This window comes from Cotesia typhae, unplaced genomic scaffold (assembly GCF_013202065.1).
Source record: "Cotesia typhae breed Kobodo isofemale line unplaced genomic scaffold, CoteBio_Ctyphae contig_28, whole genome shotgun sequence".
Classification (NCBI taxonomy): Eukaryota; Metazoa; Arthropoda; class Insecta; order Hymenoptera; family Braconidae; genus Cotesia; species Cotesia typhae.
In genome coordinates, this window is record NW_027423736.1 from 35718 (window position 1) to 54263 (window position 18546).

Consider the following 18546-nt stretch of genomic DNA (forward strand, 5'->3'; position numbering starts at 1 on the left):
TAAACTTTTTTTCGCAACAAACTTGCGAAACAATTGTTTCTTTAACATCAATGCCATCGTTGGTTTTTCGGAAAGCTCTTTGCGTTAATTTATAGTAATTTTTAGACCACCTTACTGCGCATAATTCTTCAGAAAACAAAGATAAATCGTAATGTCGTCTAACCGCAAATATATGACGACAAGGTAAGTAGAATGATAACCAATGACGACATTCGCAACTTTTGTACGTTGTAGTTATCTCAAGAGATTTACATTTCATAAAATAGTTTTCATTAATGTTTAGCTTATCTACTTGATTTTCGATATTATTTTTATCCCAGAAAGTAATATGCTCGTGATGGTCAAGCTCGATTTTAACGTTTTTAAAAGCTGCAATTGTCAAATAATCCGGAGGCACTGTCGTGCCTCAAGCCAAGTACACGTTCAACAACACACATGAAATGTGTGTGAACGTGTAGTCGCGAGGCTACAGTGCCTTTATTCTCGTGTCAGATGTCAACATAACCTCACTTTATTTTCAACTTGATTTATTTTATTACTATATACATGTCAACACTTGTCACGCGCTTTAAATAGTTTAATTATTAGTTCTTTTTATAAAACAGCAATAATTATATAATTTTTTCATTTTTTAGCGTTATCTTAATTTATCAAATTTTCGCTCCCCGTTTTTCGATACTACGAAAGATTTTACTAATTTCGGTCGAATTTTTATTTCGAAGTTGGTACTTTTCAATTTTCTGCGTATAGTATACCACCGAGTATTAGAGTTAGTCCGTTTCCATTTAACGCCTATGATCCTCTCCGGATAGTTACTCTGCTCCAGATTTTTTATTTTTAAGTTGGTACATTATATTTTGTGAGAATAGTATACTACTGTATAGTATCAGAGTTGTTCCATTCCCATTGAAAGTTTGATAAAATAAGCGGTTAATTCAAATCTAGTCTATTTAAAATTGTAATTTTATTCTATTTTAACGTTTGATTTTAATTATTATAATCAATATTATTGTTATCATTGTTTAACTTAATTATAATAATGAATATTTGTTGTAGACATTTGATGTAAATATATAGTGTGAATTGTTTTCATTACTTTTTCAGCTGTGGACTGGGATACTCCTAAATGTATCCAGCAGGTGTCACTATGTGCCAGAAAGGCGCGAATTTGAATTCATCTTAAATATTATATTAAAATTAATTCAAATTTTTGTACTCATACATAATCCTAATACATGCCCGGCTGTAAACTGTATTGCTTCTAGATGCACCTGGCATGTCTGAAAAATTAAGCGGTTAATTTGAATTTAAATTCATTGACTATTTCTTTTCAGGTAATTATAAAATAATTAACACAACATTATTTTAGGAAACTTTTTATTATTTTATTTTTTTCATAACTTGTATATTTCTGTCTTTATCATAATTATTGTTATAGAGATATTATTATTATTATTATTATTATTATTATTATTATTGTTATGAAGATTATTATTTATTTAATTAATCTAACATCCGGTCCTCAGTCGAATGAATTTTGAGTTAACACGTCGCGACGACAAATATAAATTATTGTAGTTATAATTTCAAAAAACGCGGGAAATTTGAAAGTTAAAAATTCATATGAAATTTTATTATTATTATTGCAATAATAATAATAGCAAATATAATTCTTCCTGTTTAGAAAAGGATGCTAAATTATTAGTAGTAGGTAAACAGGGCGGTCTGACTCCACTGGTAAAACAGATTTGTGGGTTCGTGCCCATACTAAGGGATCTGTATAACCGACTGTAGGTTCGTGGCGGGTATCGTCTGTGGGTATGGGCGACCTGTTTTACCGACAGTTTGAGGATATGGTCGAGGTTTTGCAGGTGGCGCTGGTGGTGAATTCCGCCGCCATCTTACTGTCCGCCATTTTCCCGCCATTTTTAAAATTTATCTGCCATTTTGAATTGTGAATCCGTCATTTGAATCCGCCATCTGGTGGCTGCTATCCGACATCTGGTGGTTGCTATCTACCATCTGATGGCTGCTATCCACCATTTTGAATCTGATTTCCGCCATCTGGTGGCTGTTATCCGCCATTTTGAATTGTGAATTCACCATTTTGTTAAAAAATGCACCTGTGATCTAACCATCAACTATAGTTGCTTAGATCACAGGTGCATTTTATTGTTCATAATCTGAAAAGGTTTATATATTCAAACTGCATGTATGACGAGTACATGCGAGAAGATACACCATCTGGTGAGGTTTTTGTCAACCTTAGGTTTAAGCCTGTTCAAGGTCATACGCAGTTTTCTTTGTTCTCCTGCGTAGTAGATGACGTCATCAGATAGGTTTGAACCTGTTCAAGGTCGCGTAACTGCGTAGTTTTCTTTGTTCTATTTCTAACTGCGTAGTAGATGACGTCATCAGACAGGTTTAGACTTGTTTTGTGAAAGGGGTGGGGGAAATTTCCACGAACCAGATGACTCATTCTGTTCTAGAATTTTCTAACTGCACAGTAGATGACTCATTCTGTTCTAGAATTTTCTTACTGCGCAGTAGATGACGTCATCAAACCGGTTTCGAGGTAGAGGAGTGGGGGTAACTACGCAGTACTTTCTGCCTATATAAGCAGCTTGCTGAGAGCGTACTTCATAAAAAACGAAGTACATATCTCATGATTAAACAGTATTCAGTGTTATATAAAATATAGTGAAGTTTAGTGTTGTGAAGTACGCGAGTATAGTCCAGTGTGCAAAAACTATTGTGTGCATAAACTGTAGTCCAGTGTACCAAAAACTATCGTGTAAATTCAGTGTGTGTATAAACTATTGTGAACATAACCTATAAACAGTGTATACAACTTACAAACAGTGTATATAACCTATAAAAGTGTACATAACCTATAAACAGTGTATATAACCTATAAACAGTGTGCATAACCTTCAATATTGTGTAAACAGACAGTAGTGAAGTGTGCGTCTTCCCAAGATGGCTCCACCTAACCTCATTGAGGCTCTCAAAAACTTGGTGGACACTATTGCTGTCTCATATGCTGATCTGTTAGGAGAGCAGCTCACTGATAATCATCGTCAAAGGTGTTTAAGGGTGTGCAATGAAACTATCCAGTACTTCAACACTATATTACTCGATCCTGGAACATCAATTCAAGTGAGACGAAGTGTTCAAGCACACATCAACCAACTCAACTGGTTTGCCGATCAGTTCTCCAGACTCGGTAACCTAGTTGTTGGTGGAGATCTCAACCAAGGAGTCAAATGGAAGGACTTGGAGAATGCTTTTGCTGGCAACATCCAGACTGGATGTGTTATCAATCAGCATCACAAAGATCTAGCAGCATTCCTCCAGGCCTCACGAGACACCATCATTAACAAGGTGCAGAGAGCGTTGAGAGATTTGGCAGGGTTGAAAGTGAATGTGGAATTCTTCTGCACATTCCGGAAACATCAACAAGATATTGAAGAGCGGAAATCTTTTATTACTAAATGCCGTGAGATTCTCCCTGCCACATCTCTTCAGGATTGGTTTAGTCAACATGTATACGACAAATTACTTCAAAGAATCGAAGATTTTGAACATGAGGGTTCCGGATGGAGTCTGCTTGGACCGAACAGCTTGATGGTGACTATGTCAAGATTCGCACCAACCCAAGTTGGAAACTCCACCTTCGTCAGATTACCGCAGGATATTATCAGGAAGCATGCGGTTACGAACATCCAGAACAATGATGAGTTCTGCTTCCTGTGATGTGTCAACGCTGCCTTGCATCCACCAGTATTGGTTCCAGCTGACCCGTCAAGTTATCGTCACTTCAGCGTCAGATTAAATTATGAAGGTATTCAATTTCCAATTAAACTTAATGATGTGTCGAAATTTGAAAAAATGAATAACCTTAGCATTAATGTATATGGTATAGAGTCAGAATTCACGGGTAAAAAGTCTGAAAAAAGCACTATTATCCCATTATATTTAAGTAACTCTGAATCGAAAATACCTGCAATTCATTTATTGATGATTAAAAAAAGTGTAAATTATACCAATAATTTAGATAATATTGAGTCTGTCTATCACTTTGCGTGGATACATAATCTTTCCGGACTAATTAAAAGTCAAATAACTCTAGGAAGACATAAATTGTACTTTTGTGATCGTTGTTTGAATCATTTCAAATTAGAAAAATGTTATTTAGAACACCGAGCAGATTGTTTTAAAACTAACAAAGTCCGCATGGAATTTCCCAGTGAAAAAAATAAAATTTTGAAATTCAAAGATTTTAAGTCCAAAGATACTGTACCGTTTGTAGTTTACGCGGATCTTGAATGCACACTCGAACCCCCAGGAGATGATGAAAAGATAGTTCATAAACATGTTCCACACAGTATTGCTTACTATATGCATTGCAGCTATGACAATACACTGTCTAGATTCCAGTTAAACCGTTCTCCTGATTGCATCAACTGGTTCGTTAAACAATTAGAGTCGTTAGCTCTAGACTTTGAAAAAATTCTAAAGAATCCTATTAAAATGAAACCATTAACGAAAGAGCAACAAGATAGACACAACCAGGCAACTGAGTGTCACATTTGTGAAAAACCAATCACTTCTACGACAGATAAAGTCTATGATCATTGTCACTTTACCGGTAACTATAGAAACGCAGCTCATAAATCATGTAACGTTAATTATCAAAAATCTACCATTATCCCAGTTGTCTTTCATAATTTATCCGGTTACGACTCACACTTCATAATTAAATCCTTAGCTACAGTATTTGAAGGTGAAATTTCATTACTACCAATCAATAAAGAGCGTTACATTTCTTTTACAAAATCAGTTAAAAATACTTCAGTCTCTTTAAGATTTATTGACTCTTTTAGATTCATGGCCTCCAGCTTAGAGAAATTAGCTTCATACCTTGATGACAAAGACAAACAGATTACGCGACTACACTACCCTGACCCTGACAAATTCAAATTAGCAATACGTAAGGGTGTATTTCCGTATGAGTACATTGATAGTATTGACAGACTAGACGAGACACAGTTACCTGACCAGGATTCATTTTATTCAAAATTAACAAGCTCAACTATTTCTGATGATGATTATACTTTTGCTCAAGTAGTTTGGAATGAATTTAATATTAACACGCTTGGAGAGTACTCGGACTTATACTTGAAGACTGATGTCCTCCTCTTGGCTGATGTTTTTGAAAACTTTAGACGTAGTTGCTTTAAAACATACAATCTAGATGCATTACATTTTTATACAGCACCAGGCCTTTCAAACGCTGCAATGTTAAAGCATACTGAAGTAGAACTTGAACTGTTAACTGATCCTGAGATGCTTCTTTTCATTGAGAAGGGTGTTCGCGGTGGGGTATCGATGTGTGCTAATAGACACGCTGAAGCTAACAACCGGTACATGGGCAAAGATTTTGATTCAAACAACCCTGAAACATACCTGATGTACTACGATGTAAATAATTTGTATGGCGCAGCGATGAGTATGTCATTACCTAAAGGTAAATTCGAATGGGTTGAAAATGTAGAGGATGTAGATCAGTTTTTCAATGATGATGAGAGTGTAGGCTACATCCTTGAAGTAGATCTACACTATCCTGAGAAATTACATGATCTACACAAAAATCTACCTTTATGCCCAGAACATTTTATACCACCTGGCAGCAAACAACAAAAATTAACAACAACTCTGTATGATAAGACTAATTATGTAATTCACTATAAGAATTTAAAACAATGTTTAGATTTAGGTTTAGTTCTTAAGAAAATACATCGAGTCTTGAAATTTGAACAATCAGACTGGCTCAAATCATATATCGATAAAAATACTGAATGCCGAAAGCTTGCAAAAATGAGTTCGAAAAAACTTTTATAAATTAATGAATAATGCGGTTTTCGGAAAGACGATGGAGAATGTAAGGAAGTACAAAGATATATATTTAAGAACAAAGTGGCAAGGTCGATACAATGTATCAGATTTAGTATGTAGACCAAACTTCCACAGCCTTACAATTTTTGATGAGGATATGGTTATAGTTGAACTTAAAAAAGCTAGAGTCTGCTTCAACAAGCCAATCTATGTAGAGTTTAGTATATTAGATTTATCTAAAATTTATATCTACGACTTTCACTATAATTATGTGCTTAAAAATTATGTAAATACTTCAAAATTATTGTACACCGACACAGATAGTTTAATTTACCAATTTAATGTACCCAACATCTATGAAGACATCAAACGTGATATCTCAAGGTTTGATACTTCCGATTACCCACCCGACAATGTCTTCAACATGCCGTTAGCAAACAAAAAGGTCCTGGGGCTTATGAAGGATGAGAACAATGGAAAAATCATGTCCGAGTTTGTGGGTCTCAGAGCCAAGCTCTACGCCTTCGAGATTCACAATCCTGAGAAGGAAAGAGATAGGATCAAGAAACGGGCAAAGGGTGTTGGAGGATCAACCTTGAAGACAATCACGTTTGATGACTTCAAACGATGTCTGTTTGAAAACGTATTATTAAGAAAAGAGCAGTACATGATAAAAGTAAAAATCATCAAGTACACACAATAAAGCAGGAGAAACTTGCTCTCAGTTGGGGTGATGATAAACGTCAACTTATTGAGGCTAGCACTGATACCCTACCATGGGGTTACAAGGGGTCACTAGTTTTTAAGAAAAGAAAGATTGTGCAAGATAATAATAATAATAATAAGAAGCAAAAAGTTTTGTAATATTAAAAAACAATGTAAATATAGTTTTAAGGTTTGTAAATAAAAACAATATATAATTTGTGTTTTACATATCAGATTTATTGATCCAACTATTATGCTTAGTATCAAAACCTAGCCATTTAACATAGTATTTATTTCCACGTTTTCTAATTACTTTTTCAACAAGATATACATCTGGATATTTGACTTTGCTGAGTTCTTCGTTGTAAAATCCTCCTTTGATTGGTTGATCCTGATAGTCCACGAGCTTGTACGTCGTTGGATTCGTGTTCTGCACCGACTTGATGGTAAAAATCTCGGTTGTCCAGTTTGGCGTGTATCCTTTGTCAAAAACATGCTTGTACTTGCTGATTCGGACTTTGTCTCCAACTTTGAACTTCTGCTTCGATTTGGTTTTCAGTGGTTGATATATATTTTCCAATAGTTGTTTCTCCTGAGCAGCGGTAACATCAACAGGTTTCATTTTGATGGTACTGTGTTTGGTGTTGTTGTAAGTATTCACCAAGTCATCAAGTATATCAGTCCACTTGTAGCTGCCACGAACTGTAAATTCTCGCCACATTTTACTCTTGAGTATTCTATTGAAACGTTCACATATGGATGCTTTGAGATTGCTGAATGTTGAGTAAAGATTTATCTTGTGCTGCTTCATCAGATCTTTGAATTCTTTGTTGTAAAACTCTTTACCCTGATCAACATGGAGATACTTAGGAACACGACCTTGCTGGAGTACAGACTTCATAGCACTAGTGACATCTCCACCACTTTTTGATTTAATTGGAACTGCCCAGGCATATTTAGAAAATATGTCTATGATTGTAAGCAGATACTTGTGTCCTTTATTGACTGTCGCATATGGAATCATCTCAACCAAGTCAGCTTGCCAAGTCTCATCGAGACCTCGGATGTCAACATGACGACGTTTATAGTTCCTGCGAGCTGGTTTGTGAAGCTCTTCAGCTATCACTGTCTTTTTGTCGTTCATTGAGTTTCTCAGTGAGATATTTGATATTATTTTGGTGAGAGGAAAGTACTGCTTTAACTTCCTCAATAGTCGTCTGCAAATTTCCCACAGCAGCTTTCAATATTACTATTTCAGAGTGTAAATGTGAAATAATCTCTTTCTGTTCACTGTCTATACTTTTATTCAGTTCAGACATCTGTCTCAGTACAAACTGCACTGTCGCCGCATCATGTTCATTTGAAGGATTACCGAGATTGCACAGCCTTTTATTCTCAATGTTATAGTTTCCATCAGAAGTTACATTGAAACCTCTACCAGCTGGCCCTCGTTGACCTAAGTTATTGTCCAGTGGACGTCCAAATATATCGATGCTCATGGTTATGAACACTTTGACTGTCAGCGTGTGAATGATTTAATTTTTCAGAAGCTTTTAATATATAACTCCAGCCTCCCTAAGCTCTTCAATAATTGATATGATTTCATTCGTGTGACTTGGATTTCCAGCAGCTTGAGATGCCATAAGTAGTCGCAAACGATCAACTAGTTCATTTGGATCATCCCAGTAAACATAGTCCATTGGTAATCTCTGTTTTCTTGCAATCATATATTTTGGTAACCCTTTACCGAACTTGGTGATAAAATCAGCAATGTATTTATTGAACTTGATTGTTGTATCTTCATAAATAGTACGATTTGGGTCATAATTTTTCCTATGAGCGTTGGTATGTTGAATTATATCCAAGTACTTTTTCTTATCATCTGGGGTGATGAGTGCATCCTCTGGTGATTTTCTAAATTATAATTCCAACAACCCAGGAGTTATTGGATAATTTTTTTCTTTGACAGTTATTGTATCATTTGCAAATGAAATAGGTGAATCACCCATATGCATTTCACCGCGTTTTCTGCGTACACCATATCTCATATCATTATCTTTATGTTTTTTACTTAAACGTTGTAGATAATTAGTGAGAAGAGGATTTCTACGAGCTGGAGTACTTGTTGATGGTGGTGGCTGAGTAATAGCAAGTGCTGTATTCTCAAATGAACTTTCATCATCTGTTATTAAACTGTTGTATACTTCTGGATCATCATATAAAGATTTTTCAACCTGTGGTTTTTCTTCTTTTTTAATATTTTCCCCTTTCAACTTTGAAGATTCAACTATACTCTGGAGTGGTGTCACAATAGGCTTGAACATTTCCTCCATAGCTTTCTCAGCTGTATCTTTACCCAACTTCAACATCTTGTGCTTCCGTCGGATGGCATCACTGACTTGAGATATCTGATGCAGAATATCTTTCTGCTTTGATATTTCTTCAGGCTTCATGTTGACAGGTTAACGTCTACAGCATGTATGACTATCACACTCGAAAGTACCTCAATTTATACTAATGAAGCAGTCGAATCCTTTGCGATACCTACCACTGTTCAATTCACTGTCTTTATCTATTACCACAAACCCATATTTATTCCAACATGCCGAGCATAAATCTCTGAATGAGTTGTACGACATGTCTGTATTGACATGATCATTATAAATATGCTTCAGATTCATTTCATCTTGACGGAATAGCACGAGAAAGTTTTCATTATCTCTCATCAGATGCTTCGGTATTCGTGTATAAGTTTGACAGAGATAAAAGCTGTCTACAACCTTGTGTCGACCCATGCAGAAAAAAGCCTTGATGTGATCTTGTTTTTCACAAGCAACATCATCAAATATCATCAGGGAGTTAGGTTTAGCATCTACAGGCTTGATTACAGCTTCATGTTCACTGAATGTGAAGAATCCAATACCATCAATCTGTTTAAGCAGCGTCTCCAGGAACTGATACTTTGGTTGGTTAAGAGACTTTGAGTAAAGATATATATTCTCAAACCTCAAACCGTTTGGATGTACAATAAGGGATAGTAGAGCGTTGGTCTTTCCACAGTTTGATGGTCCGCAAAACACTGCACGGATACTGTTGGGAAGTAAAGCACCGTGTCGTTTGAGTTTCGCACCGGTTCCTTGAACAATTTGATCAAAATTGATAACTGGCAACTGAGCTCTTGGTTTGCTATCCATGACTGCTGATTGTATTCTGAGCTCAAGAGGTATATATACCGGCTTATATAGATAAGCGAGTCAGTCTTTCATGTGACATGTCTGAGAGCAGACGTGGTGAAGGTTTATTCAACAACATAATCAATAAGCTTCCACTTGAACTTCACATACCAGGATATCAGTATTGTGGTCCGGGAACAAAGTTAGCTAAGAGGTTAGCTCGAGGTGATCCAGGCATAAATCCTCTGGACGCTGCGTGTAAGGAACATGATATAGCTTACTCGAAAAATCGTGAAAATTTAGAAGCCCGTCACGAGGCTGATAAAATCCTTGCTGAGAAAGCGTGGCAACGATTTCAAGCAAGAGACGCTGCTATTGGTGAAAAAGCTGCTGCTTGGAGTGTGAATAAAATCATAAAGTTGAAAAGACGTTTCGGTATGGGTCTTAAAAAAGAAAAACCTATTACAAAGCGTAAGACAATTAAACGAAAAACAATGAAGCGTAAGACAGTCAAAAGAAAGACAACCAAGAAGAAGGATGTTGCTCTGAGACAGATTGTTGATGAAGCTAAAAAGTCCATGCAGCCTGGTGGAGATCCAGTTAAAACAGCTCTTGGAGGTGCCCGCAAAGCTGTCAAGAAAGTTGGTGGGAAGAAAAACGTTCGATTGCCTCGTATTCTACCAGTTCCATCAAAGATTGGTGGAGTACTTCCATTCTTGATTCCCCTGTTTGCAGGGTTATCAGCGGTTGGTGCTCTAACAGGTGGAGCTGCAGGTGTTGCAAAAGCTGTGAACGATGCCAGCGCAGCCAAAAATCAATTAGCTGAAAAGAAACGTCACAACTTGAAGATGAAGGAAATAGCTGTAGGTAGAGGATTATACCTCAAACCTTACCGCAGTGGTATGGGACTTTATCTGAAACCATACCCAGAAGGAGCTTGCTGCAAGAAGTCAAAAAACCAGTAGAGCTACCACATCGAGCACTGACTAACATCGACTTATTAAAGTATGCCAAGCTGCTTAAAATTCCAAATTTTCGAGGAGTTTTTATGAGAAATGATTTACCAAAATCTGGACCAAAGACAAACGAATCAGCAATAATAAATTTAGATGATAAACTTGGACATGGAACTCACTGGGTTGCATACAAGAAGAATCATAATCAAGTAATTTACTTTGACAGTTTGGGTAATCTACAACCTCCACAAGACTTGATGAAATATCTCGATGTAGGTAGCGTAAAGTACAATCATAAAAGATATCAAGACTTTGATACAATCATATGTGGACATTTGTGCTTAAAATTCCTCGCTGGACAACTATAAATTGAAGTGAGTCGGGACAACAAGCGTCAGTCATGGCAGAGTCATTCACCTTGACACTATCCGGAAACTCCTCCATAGTGGAGGCAAATTATTTTCCGCCGATTGAGCTATCACCAACAAAAAATTAGAGATTTCAAGAAATAACTATACCAACAGGGAGTTATGAAATTAAAGATATTGAAACTTATATAAACAAGACATTACCTGAACTAAGTTTCACTTTAAAAGCAAACAACAATGAGTTGAGAAGTGAAATAAGATGTGATCAATATATAAATTTTGAGCCTGAAGAATCCATTGGATCATTACTTGGATTTACCAACCGCGTGCTTGAACCTAACACAGCACATAAATCTGATTTACCAGTCAAATTATTGAAAATCAATGCTCTGAGAGTCGAGTGCAATATAACTAATGGATCGTACATCAATGGTGAGAAGAATCACACAATCCATGAATTTTTCCCGAGGGTTCCAGCAGGATATAAGATAGTGGAAGTGCCAACAAACATCATTTACCTACCAGTCGCCGTACGAGCAATACACAACTTGAGGCTCCGCATTGTTGATCAGGACGGGAGAATAGCAAATTTCCGTGGCGAGACTATAACGATAAGACTGCATATAAAAAGTCTGTAATGGGTATCGTATATGAGACAAAGACTGGTAACGGGTATAAAAGGATTGCAGGATGTCCAAAGATTATCAGTCATCATCGAGCTCTGAAAGTGTTGACACGTCAAAACGCAGAGTTCCTAAAAAGTCTAGGACTAAAATTACGTGGAAAATTCACAAGATAAAAATAAATTTTTGTTGTCTAGCTTGTGTGATACCATGGCGGAAATCTTAGATATAAAAAAATCAATTATTTTCGATGAGTCTATTGCACACTGTGAAGCTCATTCACACTTGCCATATGCATCATCAACATTCAACAACAGTGATGAAATCAGGATTGCTGTTCAACATCAAGATCTGTGCTTGCTCCCGAGCAAGAGCACATTACATTTTTATGGAAGAATGAGGAAATCTGATGGTACTGCTGTAAGTGCTACTACGAAGATGGTCAACATGGCTGTTTGTCATATGTTTAAAGAGATACGTTATGAGCTCAATGGCGTAGAAATCGATAGATGTAAGAATGTTGGTATCACCAGTGTTATGAAAGGATACGCTTCTCTGAGTCCGGGACAACAAAATATTCTGGAAAATGCTGGTTGGATTGTTAATGAAGATGACAACAAGCTGACTGATAATAGCGGTTACTTTGATGTCTCAGTACCGCTGAGTTTCATTCTTGGATTTGCTGAAGATTATCAACGAATTATCGTGAATGCCAAGCATGAATTGATACTGATCAGATCAAATACTGATCAAAATGCTTATGTTGTTACCGTTGAGAATGAAAATGTTTCAATTACGATTCAAAAAATTGAGTGGATTGTACCATACATAACAATGTCTGACAAGCAAAAAATCGAGGTGTTGAATTACATAACCTCCGATCCAGCTATTTCAATCAGTTTCCGGACTTGGGAATTGTATGAGTATCCACTGCTACCAGCTACCAACAAGCATATTTGGGTAATCAAAACGACAAATCAGCTTGAGAAACCTCGTTTTGTTATCCTTGGATTCCAAACAGCAAGAAAGAATCAATCGAATCAAAACGCAAGCGAGTTTGATCACTGTAGCATAAGAGACATTAAGCTGTTCTTGAACTCTCAGAGTTATCCATATGGAAATTTGAACCTCAACATTGTGCATAATCAGTATGCCTTGATGTTTGATATGTACACAAATTTTCAAAGTGCTTACTATGGGAAAGAAGCTGAACCGCTATTGGCTAAGAAAAAATTTCTAAGTACAGCACCTCTGTATATAATTGACTGTTCCAAGCAGAACGAGTCAATCAAGTCTGGACCTGTGGATATACGTCTGGAGTTTGAATCGTCAGCACAGTTTCCAAATCAAACTGCTGCTTACTGCTTAATAATTCACGACCGAATAGTTGAGTACAATCCCATCAGCTGCACTGTGAGAAAACTTACTTAATGGTACAGTTTGACCCCAAGCCCACCATACATTACATGTATGTGTGGGACTTTGCATCCAGACAAGCGAGGAAAGGTCCATGGGAACAAGCAGCAAGAGACGGAGAACGATTTCGCCGACGAATACAAGAATTAAATAAAATTATTGATCCTATACTAATCTAAAAACTTATTGTGATTAAAAATAATCAATAAACTTAATGTAATTAAAAATAGCAAATAAAGAAAAAACTTTTTTGTAATTTTGCGTTTTTAACTATAAACCTTACTAGAATAAGTATAAAACAATTATTTAGAATAAAAGTTAAGTGCACATATCAAAACACAATTCTCTCACAATTTCTGTAATTGATTTCCCAGAGTGATTAATAAGCTTGAATTTATTATAATTGGCCCCAATGTAGTGTCGATTTAAAGTATTGCATAAGATTAAAAATTTCATTTTAAATATCATATCAGGATTGTTGAGATATTTCTGGTTGGTGGTAGCAGGGAAGAACGTTGAAAAGTGGTTTTCCAGATCGATTTCAAAGTTGAGTCCATGATCTGTCATAACCGTTCCAATCCCAGTTAGCTTGTAAGTTTTTCCCACCTCAAGTTCACACATCCTCTTGAACATCAACGGGCTTGGAGTTTTATCTTCAACTTTGACACGCTTGAAAGTTGTTGATCTCTCAATTTCATGCATTGTATCGGTAACAGGATGTTTACGGTACGGTGCCATGATTGAGATTTCTTCAGCAGATTTCAAGTAGCAGATTCCAGCACGAGGTAGCAGATTTCAACAGCTGGTAGCAGGCTTCAGAAAACAGTTTCAGAACAGCAGATTTCAAAAGCTTGATATTTTCTAACACACAACACTATGGTACTTCACTCGTACTTCACTTCGATGAAGTATGCTCGCGGCGCGCTGATTTTATAGCAAGGTAATGATGTCATCTACTGCGCAGTTGGAAAAATTCTAGAATAGTATGACTCATAATCTAAAAATAGAAACTGCGCAGTTATGATAGATGACGCACAAGAAGTTTAACATAACCTGAAATCATAAGTTAAATGGTGGGAAAGCATAAACATAACCTGTAAAATGAGTTAAATGGCGGGAAAGCATAAACATAACCTGTAAAAATGAGATGACGTCATCTACTACCCAACAGAAATAGAACAAAGAAAAACTGCACAGCTACGAGACCTTGAACCGGTTCAAACCTGTCTGATGACATCATCTACTACGCAGTTTAAAACTCTACGACGTAGTTTGAATAACCAATCAAATTATTAATTAACCAATAAGATTATCGAGTGGTGGGGGTAAAATCCAGAGATCGGGTTATAAAAAGGTTGAATTGATTGTAAGAGTCATCATTCAGTCACTCTTCGTTGTCAAGAGCAGTAAAAATGGAGATCATTCTAGACGTTCAAGTATTCAGAGGAGCTGATAATCGCTTCATTGTTAAGGAGTTGGCCTCAATAACAATTCAACATGATATTGTTAATATTGAAGAGTTGTCATACACACTATTTCAACCGCCATATCACTGGAAGGTGTTACCAGTCAACTATCAACGTCTGAATACCTGGCTGATCCGAAACTATCATGGAATCGGTTGGAATGCTGGAACAACTTCATATTACAAGCTCAAAGAAGTTCTCAATTATTTAACTTGTAATAAAAAAATTATTTATGTCAAAGGTATCGAGAAAAAGTTATGGGTTCAAAATTTAATTGATTGTAATAATAAAATTGTAATCGATCTCGATAATTTCAAATGTCCCTCTCTAAAAAGTATGAAAATTTGTAACAATCATTTTTGTAATTATCATGATCGTTTATCTGATTTATGTGCCTTGGAAAATGTAAAAAATTTAAAAGATTGGTTTGTAAGCACTCAATAAATCTAAAATAAATGAATTACAATTGTTATTATTATTTCATCTTAACACATTTAATTCAGAATAGAATTAATTATTGTTAGTTATTAAATTCAAATAATTTTCCAACACTACTACTGATATTAATACTTATCAACAGATGGCGTAATGGTTTTTGATTTTTTAATTATGATAATCAATAATCAGTTTTTGTTTTCTAAAATTTTATAATTAATATTTGTTTAAATTAAAAGTCATGCATTATTTTATATAACCATTTAAAAATAAAAACTGAGTATTGATTTTCAAAATATATCGCTAGAAGATTTTTGGATTTGACGATACAGAGCACATCAACCCCATATTAGTTTATCAAATAATACATAACTTTTAATTTAAATAAATATTAATAATATTAATAACAAAATATTATAAACTAATAATAATTATTTATCTTTTATTTAAATTAAAAGTCATGTATTATTCTATATATGTATATATAACTAGAAAATTTTTTTAATATTTATGAATTGACAGCTTTCACGCTCTAAGAATAAACTGATAGTAGATGGCTCTAGTACAAGAAGCGCGAAATTCAAACTATCATTATGATAAGTAACTTAAAAAATTATGATTAAGTATAACTTATTGAATTTGAATTATAAATATTAATCTTAAATTAAAAATGTGAGGAATTATAAATAAAAATAATGAATTATTTATATTGAAATCCAATATTTTATTGATTAAATAATTCCACTGGTCATTTTTACATCAAGACTAGAATTAATAAATTCAAATTTATTATATTTTCCACCATGGAAACGTAGAAACAGGTAGTTTGAATCTATTAATTCATTCAAACTCTTCAGGAAGTTATCATCTTTTAAATGTTGAATAGTTCTAGATGGTAGATAAATGTTAAATTCATCGTTTAGATTGGCAACAATCCTAGTCCCATACTGAGTTGTAATAGCTTTGATACCATTAATCTTATATTCTCGATTAAACTCCAAATGAATCATTTTTTAAACAGGAAGAATCCCAGTAAGACAATTAACCTCATTTATCTTGGTAAGATCCATGATTGATAGCTGTAAAAATTTTTTAATTAATTAAATGATTCTTCATTCAATTCATATTTTAATTAGACAGTAAATGAATACTTACAATTAGTAATACTGATAGGCAGAAGATGTATATCACCAATACTTCACTACTGTCTGTCGACAACTGGTACTTCACTGGAGACGTGTACTTCGTTTTTTATGAAGTACGCTCTCAGCAAGCTGCTTATATAGGCAGAAAGTACTGCGTAGTTACCCCCACTCCTCTACCTCGAAACCGGTTTGATGACGTCATCTACTGCGCAGTAAGAAAATTCTAGAACAGAATGAGTCATCTACTGTGCAGTTAGAAAATTCTAGAACAGAATGAGTCATCTGGTTCGTGGAAATTTCCCCACCCCTTTCACAAAACAAGTCTAAACCTGTCTGATGACGTCATCTACTACGCAGTTAGAAATAGAACAAAGAAAACTACGCAGTTACGCGACCTTGAACAGGTTCAAACCTATCTGATGACGTCATCTACTACGCAGGAGAACAAAGAAAACTGCGTATGACCTTGAACAGGCTTAAACCTAAGGTTGACAAAAACCTCACCAGATGGTGTATCTTCTCGCATGTACTCGTCATACATGCAGTTTGAATATATAAACCTTTTCAGATTATGAACAATAAAATGCACCTGTGATCTAAGCAACTATAGTTGATGGTTAGATCACAGGTGCATTTTTTAACAAAATGGTGAATTCACAATTCAAAATGGCGGATAACAGCCACCAGATGGCGGAAATCAGATTCAAAATGGTGGATAGCAGCCATCAGATGGTAGATAGCAACCACCAGATGTCGGATAGCAGCCACCAGATGGCGGATTCAAATGACGGATTCACAATTCAAAATGGCAGATAAATTTTAAAAATGGTGGGAAAATGGCGGACAGTAAGATGGCGGCGGAATTCACCACCAGCGCCACCTGCAAAACCTCGACCATATCCTCAAACTGTCGGTAAAACAGGTCGCTCATACCCACAGACGATACCCGCCACGAACCTACAGTCGGTTATGTAGATCCCTTAGCATGGACACGAACCCACAAATCTGTTTTACCGATGGAGTCAGACACCCTGTTTAACTACTATTAGTTATTAAGAAAATTATTCATTTTTATTCCAAATAGCGCGCGAAAATTGAATTTTCAAAATTTCAATCAAAATTTTATTATTATATTTATAACTTTATTCCTTGAAGGGGAAGGATGCTATACTAAAATAATAATTATTATTTGTTAATACCGATGTACATACACTATTTGTATGACTTGTATCGTTATAAGTCGACTAAAATTACGTACAGTAAGTCATTTAAGTGTTTCCAGGTACAAATCAAAATTTACTATCAATTTTAAATCACATTATTTTGTTTCGTTTGCTGATAAGGCTATTGATTTCTCGAGTGTTAATTTGAATAATAATATGATTAAGACAATGAATTATGAAAAATTGCCGCAGTTAACAAACGATGAAAATTATCATGCGCAACAATTACTGGCTACCATTAATGATATCGAGTATAGATTATATATACCAAGCACGAAAAGCTTGCAAAATATTGTACGGTGACTTATTACATGGTGAATAATATGATGATCAGTAAGTAATTTTTTTCTCGACTTCTGTTTTTTTCCTTTGATGTAATTATTATCATTCTCTCTTTACAGTGAAGTACAACGAGAATAAGAGCGTAAAAGATGTGATTGTAACAAAAAATTCGAGATATTATGTATGTAACAACTATTTGTTAGTAAATTATGAATAGAACCCTCTACTAAGCCTGCCTATGTATATGGTTGATAAATCCATTTTTTTCAGTCTCTACAAGGGACAAATTTTAAATACTCTGTGAGAATGTAAAAAACGAAAGAACAAATGCAACGTTTTTTATAAAATATGTAATTTCTATATTTCTAAATGGCGGAAATTGTAATTAAGAAAAAATTTCAATGTAAATATAATTTCTAAAAAAAATCTTAAATTTACTTTGATGATTTTTTTAACTATCCGTTAAGAAAATCGAAGATTTTCAAAATCGTGAAGTCATTGGTTTTACCTCGTATTTCGAAAATCGAGTGCTCATCACGTCAAAAGAAGAAATTTTCACAAAAAGATGTAAAATCCGAACAAAAACAGTTCCACTGTAAAAATTACGCCCAGTACACGTTCACAACTCTTGATTTACAAAAATGCCAAGGAGAAATTATCATTTTACAAAAAGATGTAAAATAAAAAAACAGACCAAGTAGCCGTTATGATCTTTCATAATTGAAAAATTTTGGGATAAATTTAACGAATAAAAACAATTTTTTAGACGTACTTGGCGTCCGTCATTGAGTACCCAAAATTTTTTCATTTCTGATAACTGAGCCAGAGAACTGATATGAAAAGCGATTTTACGGAC

The 18546-nt window shown here is 35.1% G+C and overlaps 1 long non-coding RNA gene across 2 annotated transcripts; it reads left to right on the forward strand.

Annotated features, from left to right (window-relative positions):
- The first annotated feature begins 882 nt into the window (after positions 1 to 882).
- Positions 883 to 18117, forward strand: LOC141525960 (uncharacterized). Of its 2 annotated transcripts, XR_012478932.1 has the most exons (4): positions 883 to 1334; positions 17468 to 17741; positions 17810 to 17871; positions 17961 to 18108. It is a non-coding gene; the product is annotated as an uncharacterized LOC141525960 (long non-coding RNA). The 2 variants fall into 2 exon arrangements; XR_012478931.1 differs by lacking the exon at positions 883 to 1334 and having other exon boundaries at positions 17215 to 17741; positions 17961 to 18117.
- Positions 18118 to 18546: the final 429 nt, after the last annotated feature.